Source organism: Oncorhynchus mykiss, chromosome 14 (assembly GCF_057628025.1).
Source record: "Oncorhynchus mykiss isolate SJ-2025 chromosome 14, ASM5762802v1, whole genome shotgun sequence".
NCBI lineage: Eukaryota > Metazoa > Chordata > Actinopteri > Salmoniformes > Salmonidae > Oncorhynchus > Oncorhynchus mykiss.
Genome location: NC_143035.1, coordinates 9,216,747 through 9,229,323, shown reverse-complemented (window position 1 = coordinate 9,229,323; position 12,577 = coordinate 9,216,747). Strand labels below are relative to the sequence as shown.

General features: G+C 40.2%; 1 protein-coding gene and 1 non-coding gene across 2 annotated transcripts in view; one reads left to right on the top strand and one right to left on the bottom strand.

The window, feature by feature from the left end:
• Positions 1-4,482: 4,482 nt before the first annotated feature.
• Positions 4,483-4,555, bottom strand: trnav-uac (transfer RNA valine (anticodon UAC)). The gene has a single exon. It is a non-coding gene; the product is annotated as a tRNA-Val (tRNA).
• Positions 4,556-7,048: 2,493 nt separating this feature from the next.
• The window catches only part of bcorl1 (BCL6 corepressor like 1), a 41,113-nt gene continuing 35,584 nt past the window's right edge, over positions 7,049-12,577 (top strand). Inside the window, exon 1 of the mRNA XM_090198303.1 lies at positions 7,049-7,281. The gene's annotated coding sequence lies outside the window, so the exon portion shown is untranslated. The remainder of the gene's footprint in view (positions 7,282-12,577) is intronic.

The following is a 12,577-nucleotide window of genomic DNA, read 5'->3' as shown; positions in this document are numbered from 1 at the left end:
AGTTACCACAGCCACCAAGTCAACATGGGCTATATCGTAACAATTTGCGTTTTGGTCTTCATGTAAGAATATGGTTATGCATAAGGTTACGGTTAGGTTTAAAATCACATTTTAATAATATAAAGTGTAAAATGGGTGAGGTGTAATACTTTGTGGCTGTGGTAACTAGTAACGACCAGACAACTCCGGTTATTGTGTTTGGATGTTACGTGTCCTACTTATATCAGTACACTGGTAACAACCTAATCGTTACGAAACGTATATTTGATCAAGTAAGCCACACGTAGCAAATAAGCCATTCAATGTTTTGTTAGCAAAATTCGATACTCTGCCATTGGCCTCCATGCAAAAACTCCTGGCTTGAGCGAAAAAACAACTAAAAACGCAACCCTCTGGAGAAGACCATATTTGGGCCCATATATCCCTCTCGCTTCGCCTCTTCCTCCCTGGTTTCATACTAAACTATCATTGAATGATCGTTCATTCCTTCCTCCTTGAAGTGAGGAGTCATTGATTCAATTAATGAAAGTACCTACATGTTTCCGGTGTTGTCCACTGAAAATGTACAATTTCAATCAAATAACAGCACTACTATTAATTTATTTGCATACATAACGTTCACATTTGGCGGGAAAAACACACCAGTTTCTTTGTCCAATAGGGGGCATCGTTTCTTGCAGCAGGTAACATGCATGCGCCTTGACTAACGTTTTAGTTCAGGAACCTCTGGGTGCCAACTTCATAAGCGCTTTTATATAGCTTGCTAAACAAATGGGTCAAGTCAAGTGTGCGAACACAGAACATATACATTTAATTATTTGGTAAGTAGCTAATGTGAAAGCTGAGATGAATGAATGCTAAGTGTAGGCATATTGCTAACATTAGCCTCGCCCTGGCTATCTAACGTCTGCCATTCTAGTTAACTTCCTTGACTACAACGCGCTTGAATTGATAGCTAGCAATAAGCTAGCAACATGTATCTATCCGAATTTTGCGAACAAGCTAGCTAGATTAGTTTACCTAACTAGCAAGATTGAATTATTAGACAGTTCCTCCATGTGGACCAAGATAACTAACTAGCTAGTATGCAAGTCTAAGATTATCATAGATGTCAGTGCTGTTATCAGACACAGTCAAATATTTTCTTAGCAGTTAGGTAACGTTAGCTAGTTTAAGTCATTGTGTTTCATTTTCAAAACGGGCAAACATGTCAATTTAGGTTGAGTTTAGTTTATGAATGGAAGGCTTTTTAAAATGATGTCCTCATAGTGTCTATTTATTGCCCATAGTGTGTATTTATTTAGGAAAAGCCACCATTGTAAGTCAATTGATAATTGGTCATAACTATCTGCTGTATATGTTTATGCAGAGTCACAATACCCAGCAGGATTTATCACATTGAAACGATTTAATCTGAAATCAGTGTTTAGTCATGATTCTTCTAGAATACTCATTATGGAATCAAATGCATTATGAGAGAGTGGAGAAAGTCTTTGAGGAAGTGATAGGCCCAATCCCAAATGGACTCCATAACCTGCCTATGCCCTATGCACTTGTGGAGATCTGAGAGGATTTGACAGGTGTAAGCAATATGGTAATAGCGCCACTTTGCCCTTTGATATGCTAGGTGGAAGTTTCACCATGTTGCTTATATGAATCAATTGAAAAAGAAAAGGAGAGCTTCACTCTAGGAGCTCAGATGCAATAATTGTATAACCAACGTTTATATGTCCATTTGGGATTGGGCCACAATGCAGAGGACATGGGCATGGTGGCAGCACAGTTGGCAAGGATATCAACCTGGATCAGCTAGAAGTGGTTTTTCAAATATCCAGTCACCACTGTCTGTTTTACAAGGCTAGCCTGAGAGAGTGCTGTATCCTTATTAACTCACCAATTATCTTGGAAGGCCTTGGGACCCTGTAAAGAACAGATTTAACAGTAGGGGGTGCTAACTAACAAGATAAAAAACAAACAGCTTGATCATTGGTAATTTCTTTTAGTCCACAAGGATTCAATTATTGTAATTACTGGTACTTACTACCTATTAGAAAAACACGGACAATACAACCACAATGTAAATAAATTGCTTTGGATATATAGTTATTGTTGCTGAGACTTTTTAATTGGGTATGTTGTAGGGCTGGGAATTGCCAGGGACCTCACGATACGATTCAATACAGTGCATTTGGAAAGTATTCAGACCCCTTGACTTTTTCCACATGTTGTTACATTGCAGCCTTATTCTTAAATGGATTAAATAACAAAAAAAAACTCAATCTACACACAATACACCATAATCAAAAAGCGAAAACAGGTTTTTAGACATGTATTAAAAATGTAAAATATTGAAAAGTATTCAGACCCTTTGCAATGAGACTCAATATTGAACGGAGCAAAGTACAGAGAGATCCTTGATGAAAACCTGCTCCAAAAGCGCTCAGGACACCAGACTGGGGCGAAGGTTCACCTTCCAACAGGACAACAACCCTAAGCACATAGCCAAGACAACGCAGGAGTGGCTTTGGGACAATCTTTGAATTCCCAGCCAGAGTCTGGACTTGAACCCAATCGAACATCTCTGGAGAGACCTGAAAATGGCTGCAGCAACGCTCCCCATCCAACCTGAACATTTCAGAGTATCTGCAGAGAAGAATGGGATAAAATCCCCAAATACAGCTGTGCCAAGCTTGTAGCGTCAATACCCAAGGAGACTCGAGGCTGTAATCACTGCCAAAGGTGCTTAAATTCTGTTTTCAATAGAAGTATGGCATAATGAGTATTATGAAGTCAAGTGTTGACCTTGTAATATTTGAAAAGAAACTGATAGCCTACTCATGTTACATTCAGAAATATTTCACCTGCCTGGATATCGTAGGTGTGAATTATCAGTTAAATTACTATGATTACCAATGTCATCATGAAACAAGAGTCTTCAGACGTCGGGGGTACGCCGTCGGGGGGTACGCCAAATAAAAATGTGATTCACATTTTTAAGAGGGGTTTAATTTTTTTCCCCTTGACATTTTCAAACAGTCCGTTTATATTTTCGAATGGTGCTATACATTTGGGTGAGGTTTTTTTCTCGCCTGAGTAGCCTCGTTTCACTGCCAAAAATAAAATTAAACCATCAGCAAAATAACAACACAATGTCAAATACAGCTAGTCTAGTCAAATAATTAACATCCAATCGCATGAACCGTTACTCTCTTGCGGGAATTCCACTAGCCAAACGTAGCTGCTGCTCATGTTGGTATCTGTACTGATGGCGCAAAAGCCATGACAGGGAGACATAACGCACGTGCAAGCAGTTGTTCCCGATGCCACTTGGTGCAGCATCCACCGAGAGGCTTTTACTGCCAAGGGACTGCCTGACAGCTTGAAAGATGTGTCAGAGGAAACACTGTGCACCTGGCAACCTTGGTTAGCGCGCACTGTGCCCGGCACAGGAGTCGCTGGTGCGTGATGAGACAAGGATATTCCTACCAGCCAAACCCTCCCTAACCCGGACAACTGTGTGTCGCCCCACAGACCTCCCGGTCGCGGCCAGTTACGACAGAGCCTGGGCACGAACCCAGAGTCTCTGATGGCACAACTGGCACTGCAGTACAGCACCCACTGCGCCACCCAGGAGGCCCAAAAATTTAATCAGAAGCCACTGTCAGATTTCTGGATTGGGCTGTGCTCAGAGTATCATGTCTTGGCAAATCACACTGTTAAGACACTGATGTCCTTTGCTACCATGTACCTATGTGAGAGTGGATTCTCGGCCCTCACTAGCATGAAAACTAAATACAGGCACAGACTGTGTGTAGAAAATTATTTAAGACTGAGACTCTCTCCAATACAACCCAACATTGCAGAGTTATGTGCATCCTTTCAAGCACACCCTTCTCATTAACCTGTGGTGAGTTATTCACCATTTTCGATGAACAAATAAGGTTTTATATGTAAGATGGTTAAATAAAGAGCAAAATGATTGATTATTATTATATTATTTGTGCCCTGGTCCTATAAGAGCTCTTTGTCACTTTCCATGAGCCGGGTTGTGACAAAAAACCTGTACTCATTCTTATGTTTAATAGATGTATCCTATAGTGTGTGTGTGGCAGGCTTACAATGATGGCAAAAAAACAAAATGTGAGTGCGTTGACCCTGGTGCTAGAGGTGGTATGCAGCTGGAGGTTGAATGTTTGAAGGGGTACGGGAGTATAAAAAGTTTGGGAACCACTGGCACAATGCAGTTTGCAGCTTGTTTGTTATTGAGATAATACATCGATAATACATCGGTACCATACTGGCATGCACTATAGACCAGTGACCAATAAATCTGTGATTATCTGAGAACAAATGTTGTTCCTATATGTCTAAAATTTTCATGAGATAACAGATCTTAGATATTTATTCGTGATGTGTGTATTAGCCTACATTTAGCTATCAGTATGGAGCGTTTAATGTTTTCTGTAGGTCAACAAAAAGTGGTGGTTCCACTGGGGCTCGAACCCAGGACCTTCTGCGTGTAAAGCAGACGTGATAACCACTACACTATGGAACCAGGTGGTAACGTTGGTCAAATACACTGTTCTTGTAGATGACGACGCCACAGTAGTTCTGAATGTTTTTCATTAATTAATATTGTTTGACCTATATTAGATGTATTTAACTGCTTGGAATATTATGAGATGATATCTTCATTTTTGAGACACGCATGGAATTGCAGTCTTGTTGGAATTGATTAGCTGTATAGGCATCGGGGAGTGCAGTCGTGTGTATAACTGCATTTGCAATGGCAAGCTATTTGGTTTAGTGCTGAGTTGTGTCATGTTAGTATTATAGCTTTCTGCTTTGATTCAGCACCTTCTGCGGCATTAAATCTGCGCCATAAATAGTCACCAAATACAAACTTGATCTAAAAATGTCAAAATGTACACGTTGCATGAACATTAAAATGCCGGCCTATAATAAACTGTATTTAATCCGTACCGGCACTGACATACCTCTCGTTGAGTTGGATCCATAGGTTTTTAGCGCACAATGTTGTGCAAAACCGAAACTTTTACCAGGCTCAACTGACACCATATTTCTTTCCCCTTGTGAAATGTCCGGAATGCATTGGTTATGACGGATTGTGTAATGGGTCTGTATACATAATTTGAGCCACATGGTTATTTATTTAAAGTGAATTGACCAATAATAACGGTTTTATAAATTGGAGAACATTTGAAAGGCTCTCCAGTCTCGACAGCACGTTCGTCGGACCAACTCATGCTGGTACAGTATGACAAACTGTTATCCATTTCCGTCGCCTGTTTTGTACAAATGAGGAAAGCAGGGCACCCACCGTGAGACACACCCTCGTGACCACCACACAGGCTATTGACAGGGTTCTTGTTTATGGGGAGGTAAAACTGGTTGCCTACATTATACTTGACTGGCTTCTTGGATTTCCACTCTAGTCACCCGTATCGAGTGGAAGGTCTATAATCTACCTGTGTGAAGCTAGCCACAATAAGGATTAGTCACAATAGTAGGTAAGGCGCCAATCGCAAGGCTGTACAGTGCGTATATGTTTGCCCAACATGGTCTCAGAGCAGTTCGTATTATTATGTAAATAAATCTGATGCACCACATTTAGTACGATGGCATGTATTAATTTGTGGATGACCATCACCTATTTCGTAATATATGTTACTATTTACAATTCGTATTATATGTTACGAATTTGTAAAACATACAATATGTTACGAATTTGCTAACGTATGATATGTTACGAATTTTAGCTAGGTGGTTAGATTGCAAACATTAGCTAACTCGCCAATGTAAACTAGGCTATGGGTTAGGATTAAGTCTAGGAGTTAGGTTAAATGGTTAAGGTTATATGGTTAGCTAAAAGGGTCAAGGTTAGGGAAAGGGTTAGCTAACATGCTAAGTAGTTTTAAAAAAAAGTAGTAAGTAGTTGAAAAGTTGCTATTTGGCTAAAATGCTAAAGTTGTCTGTAATGAGATTTGAACTCGCAACCTTTGAGTTGCTAGAAGTTCGTGTTAACCACACTCCTTTCGTTTTTGCCTGAAATAATCATCTATCTAATGTAACTACAAACGTAGCATACACTAAATGGGAGTGTCCTCGGATTTATGTACAGAATAGGTTGCAGCACACCCAATGCAATTATACAGTTTAATAAATCCAATGTTTTTTCTGTTTATTGTCAAATTAATACATTATTGTATTTTTTTTAATTTTTTACCTTATATAACAACATACCTTGTTTAGCATTATCTAGTCCAAATATGGCCTTATTCCACTATTTGTATCCGTTTGGATGTTTCAACAGGGACTTTTATTTTGATGGCGAAATGCAAATCCTTATTGTGGCTAGCTTCACTCAAGTCTCTAAAACTCAGTAACTAAACGAGGTGTCCTCTATTCACATCGCATATTTAATAACGCAATTTAGGGACATTGTAGTGGAAACAGGACAGCAACGTTGAGACGGATTCTGCCGAAGTTATTTGTGTCTTGGGTGTAATTATAGGGGACTAGAATGCGACGTAAAGGAAATGTGCATTCTTATTGAATGGCAATAATAACTTTACAGTAATATGAAGAAGGACACTCCTGTCCAAACCCTCATGATAACAATGTAAGCTTTTACACAACACGTATTTTATGTCATCATAGTGATCGTGTGTTATGCATTGCAGAGGGAAAAAATCCCATATTTGTGCCACAATTGTTTTATACTTATAGTTTAGTATCTTTCCTTACATTCATATCATTGTCAGGAGGAAATATCCAGTAGCCAAATCGTATGATGTGCCTATGCTTAATAACTACCATTCTGTCAGCTATCTAATGATGGTTCATAAACACACACTTTCAGCCATAACATCACTTGGGTCATCAGAGTTTGGCTGTTGTGGTAGACCTATTCCCGTATTAGAAGGGATGATTCTAATTTCCAAAGATGATTCCAAAAATGTCCATGTTTTGAATTTACAATTATATAAGGGCTCGACTACGGTCACCACCTGTTATTCACCTGTAGGCCTCTGTCGGCGCTAGGACCCAGGGTGCGCGATTTTCATCTCCAGCTGCTGCGGTCTGAAAACGGGCGATGAGAGAAGATCGCGAGGAGAAGCCGACATGTCACACTGGAATTATTCTACCACAAAAGCACATTCCTGACCCTTAACAGAAGTCATCAAGTCTCAAACAATCACTTGTCGTGGTGTGAAAAGCTCTATTTGCAAGCTTTGAAAGGGCAGTTTGGAGCGCAAGGTAAGGCGGTGCGATACCATGCGATTACTAATAACAAAGGCGTACATACTGGAGAGCAGGGGGCAATAAGGGGGGCATTGCACAACGGCATGGAGGGCAACAGTCAACTCTCCCAAACTTTTGCTGTGAATAATTGTGTACAGTAAAGTTTGTAAATCCACGTACAGGCCATAACAAACCTGTCTAACGGTATTCAAGGTATGCATTTTGGTAACGTAAAGTCTTCAAGTGTGAGGATAAACGTGTCACATGTTTCTTGGGGTGAATTCCTGTCTCAGTCGGCAGTGGCCCACATTATATTTTGCTAAGGCTACTATAACCAAAAAAGGTCGTGAATTCTAGTTTCACCTTATTTCATTATAACATTAATCTTCCATCTGCCATGAGTTTACACATCGTGGCATCCTCAACCTGCCAACTCAGAGCATCGTCTCCAACTTGTTCCCTGCCTCCATGGTATAGCCTACATCAGGTCCAATCCTTTTACGCACATACGAACAAAAGTGATCGTCTTTTTACATAGTTGGTGGTGACATATTTCATGCTTTGCATGATTTACTACGTTCGCAACGTAAACATTTGGTCAGGTAATGGCAACCGCGAACTCAGACGGGACATGCCATGCTGTAGCTACTACTCTATAGCAGCAGTATCCCAGGCCTAGGTTGTTTGGACGAGGCGTTCGAATATTCCATAAATCGACCAAATTTACTCTCCGTAGCCTAAGCCCCATTTTGAAAGGGAACGACAGTAATTTTGACGAGGCCTCAAACAAAACATTGTGGCTTCATTCACTGTAAACTTGCTGTTTTGAGTGTGATTGTTTTAATCACCAGTCAAATGTGCACTGGAGTGTGCAAATGTATAGTCACTGTATTTACGTTTTTTGAGCCTATGGCGTCAAACGTTCACTGGTCGTGGCAGTGACCAAAACTAGTCGATAGCTGAAGACCGGAGCAGCCAGCCACAACCGGGATTGCTTTCGCTCTGTCGTTAAGGTCTCTGGGTAACCCCGCTCTGACACAATGCAATGTGGAGACAACCTGGTTCCTCTTGTGCTCGATAGGGAGGCACAACAATCAGTCGTGTTATTCCGTAGCTCGGGTAGTGTGATGTGTATATTGGTTCTATTTTGATATTTGGCAATATGTCAACGACTAGTCTGTCAGCCGACATGCAACACTCAGTGCTGTTCGCGAGTGAATGGTGTTGGGCAATGGACAAATGATCATACACTCCAATAGCTAGCTACCTTCACCGAGATGAAGGCTGCGAAATAGTAGAAAGACGAAAATGTATCCGGTGGGGTGCATCACCGTGCAGCAACGGCCGGGAGAGAGGAAAGAAATAGGTCATTGTTAAACAACAAACTTGTTTACTTCCATTATCATTTAGACTACCAGACATTTAGACAGTTGCTATAACCGGGTGTATATATTCCAGTTATGTCATTCACAAGTCTGTGATATTGTATTCCATAAGCTACTTAGTTTATACCTGCGTATGATTTAGGTAAGATTCCTGCGCTGGCCTGATTAAAGGTATCCGAAATTGGGAAAGCCAGATGTACCAAAAGCTTTTTTCTAGATGTCAACTGTATGAACGCGTGGCCTGCTGAATGTTTTGGCGTACGCTATTGTGTCTATTCTGCATTAAGCAGACAACACAGGCTTCGAGACCTGTCTTTAGGCGGTTTGACCTTGCAAGGCAATAGAACTTATAGGTTCTCAGCTCGCATATTATAGCCTCATTATAATCGAGTGGCGAAACATTCCAGTGTATTTTTAGGACAAGCCTGTTCAAGTTAACTGTAAGATGTATCCATCCACCTGACACTCGTTGACACTTGCAACCGGTATTAAATTGGTGGAAATGCTGATCCTCTAACCTTGATCATTCACACCTATTTTACCTCAGCATTTACAACTATGAAAATAACTAACCAATGGTCCAAAACGTGAAAGATGTGTTGTTAATTGTTAATTACCACCTGTAATGGCGTATATGAGAGGAGTGATTATCAGCATCATATTTCATCATGAAAATGTGTAGGTCACTTCAAATATTGAAATTCTTATCTCTCTGAACTATCAGCCAACAACTTGGGCTGATACACTTCTCAAACATCAAACATTTCTTATTGTATGCACATATATTGGTCATCATGATAATCACTCAATAAAAAGGCGTTCATACATCACATGGTGCCAATAGTATTTAATATTGTATGGGATAAAGGTCGAATTTCTGAACACATAATGCATATTTTTCAAAAATTGATTCATCTCACATTCAATGCACTTCCCTTCCCCAACGTTACAAATGTTTTCACATGACCTTCCCCTTGTACAGTAAAATACATTGAAATCCCTCCTTCCTCAGAAGTAACTAAAAATAATGTTTAAGACCACAAATAAGAATAACTGTAGCGACCCTTTGTTTATATAGGTGGATATCAACTTTGCCACTTCAGCATGCTTTTGTGGCCCGGTCGATGCCAAGCAGGGCTACGAGCCAGAAGGTTAGGGGTTCGCTGACCACCATAGACGAGCTCACTCTCCCTGCCTGCTTCTTTACACTACAATCAGAGCCAGCTGCATACAATGATCAGCTATGGGGAAGCAGATTTTTTACATTATGATGCCATATTTATAATTCTATAAAATATATGCAAACAATATTCCAGCGACAGGTTTCTGTGCCAATGCACCACACAACCAATAACAAAGCATATCAACTTCAGGCACTTCAATATCATGGTTTGCGTTTTCAGCACCACAGTAAATAAACTATGTAAATTTCGACAAACAGAACATACAGTGGGGCAAAAAAGTATTTAGTCAGCCACCAATTGTGCAAGTTCTCCCACTTAAAAAGATGAGAGAGGCCTGTAATTTTCATCATATGCACACTTCAACTATGACAGACAAAATGAGATAAAACATTCAGAAAATCACATTTTTAATGAATTTGCAAATTATGGTGGAAAATAAGTATTTGGTCACCTACAAACAAGCAAGATTCCTGACTCTCACAGACCTGTAACTTCTTCTTTAATAGGCTCCTCTGTCCTCCACTCGTTACCTGTATTAATGGCACCTGTTTGAACTTGTTATCAGTATAAAAGACACCTGTCCACAACCTCAAACAGTCACACTCCAAACTCCACTATGGCCAAGACCAAAGAGCTGTCAAAGGACACCAGAAACAACATTTTAGACCTGCACCAGGCTGGGAAGACTGAATCTGCCATAGGTAAGCAGCTTGGTTTGAAGAAATGAACTGTGAGAGCAATTTTTAGGAAATGGAAGACATACAAGACCACTGATAATCTCCCTCGATCTGGGGCTCCACGCAAGATCTCACGCCGTGGGGTCAAAATGATCACAAGAACGGTGAGCAAAAATACCAGAACCACACGGGGGGACCTAGTGAATGACCTGCAGAGAGCTGGGACCAAAGTAACAAAGCCTACCATCAGTAACACACTACGCCGCCAGGGACTCAAATCCTGCAGTGCCAGACATGTCCCCCTGCTTAAGCCAGTACATGTCCAGGCCCGTCTGAAGTTTGCTAGAGAGCATTGGGATGATCCAGAAGAAGATTGGGAGAATGTCATATGGTCAGATGAAACCAAAATAGAACAATTTGTGGTAAAAACCCAACTGTTCGTGTTTGGAGGACAAAGAATGCTGAGTTGCATCCAAAGAACACCATACCTACTGTGAAGCATGGGGGTGGAAACATCATGCTTTGGGGACTTATTTCCATTGTGGTCAATATTTTTTACATATACAATTACATAGATAGAGCCGAAAAAATGCTCAACCGCCAGATGAGTATGAGGGAAAAGCTTGTATGGCTGGTAGCTTATTCTTTAGATGTTTGGGGCTGCTTGTGAACCATGATGTACAAGCATAATCAAAGTGACATTGGACTAGCGCACTAGCTATGTTTTCATCCAATTGGCGACAGATTTTCGGAAATCTTCATAAAAACAATATGCCATTTCAGAGTTACCTTTTGAAAAATGTTGCACCGGACAACATGCCCGGGAAGATTTTAATTTACCGGACATTTGAGGAATTTACCGGACATCCATATGCATTCAGATCCAACCTGGCGCAACCAGTGCCATCAATATATGAGGGATATTGGCCAAATGAGCCACATTTACGTATCCTTAAAAACAGCCTATAACAAATTACAAAAACACTATTACTTGTGTTTCGATGTGTAGCATATGCTAAACCTGTTTTTAGGCTACTTTCCTAAAACAATAATTGTCCACCTCACGGTTCATTTGTATCAGGGCATTGTATGCATAGGCCTATAGGCTTAGGTGTCCACTGTATGATATTAACAATTTAATAAATATATACAGTAACTATCAAAACTATCTACATTGTAGAATAATAGTGAAGGCATCAAAACTATCAAATAACACATATGGAATCATGTAGTAACCAAAAAGTGTTAAACAAATGAAAATATATGTTATATTTGAAATTCTTCGAGGTAGCCCTTTGCCTTGGAGATTGCTTTGCACACTCTTGACATTCTCTCAACCAGCTTCATGAGGTAGTCACATGGGATGCATTTTAATTAACTGGTGTGCCTTGTTAAAAATTCATTTGTGGAATTTCCTCAGAAATTGCAGCCCAAATAAATGCTTCAGAGTTCAAGTAACAGACACATCTCAATATCAACTGATCAGAGGAGACTGCATGAATCAGGCCTTCATGGTCGAATTGCTGAAGAAGAAAAAAACACTACTGAAGACACAAATAAGAAGAAGAGACTTGCTTTGGCCAAGAAACATGAGCAATGGACATTAGACCGCAGGAAATCTGTCCTGTCCCTGATGAGTCCAAATTTGAGATTTTTGGTTCCAACCGCCGTATCTTTGTGAGACGCAGAGTAGGTGAACAGATTATCTCCGCATGTATGGTTCCCACCGTGACGCATGGAGGAGGGTGTGGGGGTGCTTTGCTGGTGCACTGTTGTGATTTATTTAGAATGCAAGGCACACTTAACCAGCATGGCTACTAGAGGTCGACCGATTATGATTTTTCAACGCCGATACCGATTATTGGGGGGACAAAAAAGCCAATACCGATTATTGGAGGAATAAAAAGCCGATTAATCAGCCAATTGTTTTATTTTTATTTGTAATAATGACAATTACAACAATACTGAATGAACACTTATTTTAACTTAATATAATATACATCAAGAAAATCAATTTTGCCTCAAGTAAATAATGACACATGTTCAATTTGGTTTAAATAATGCT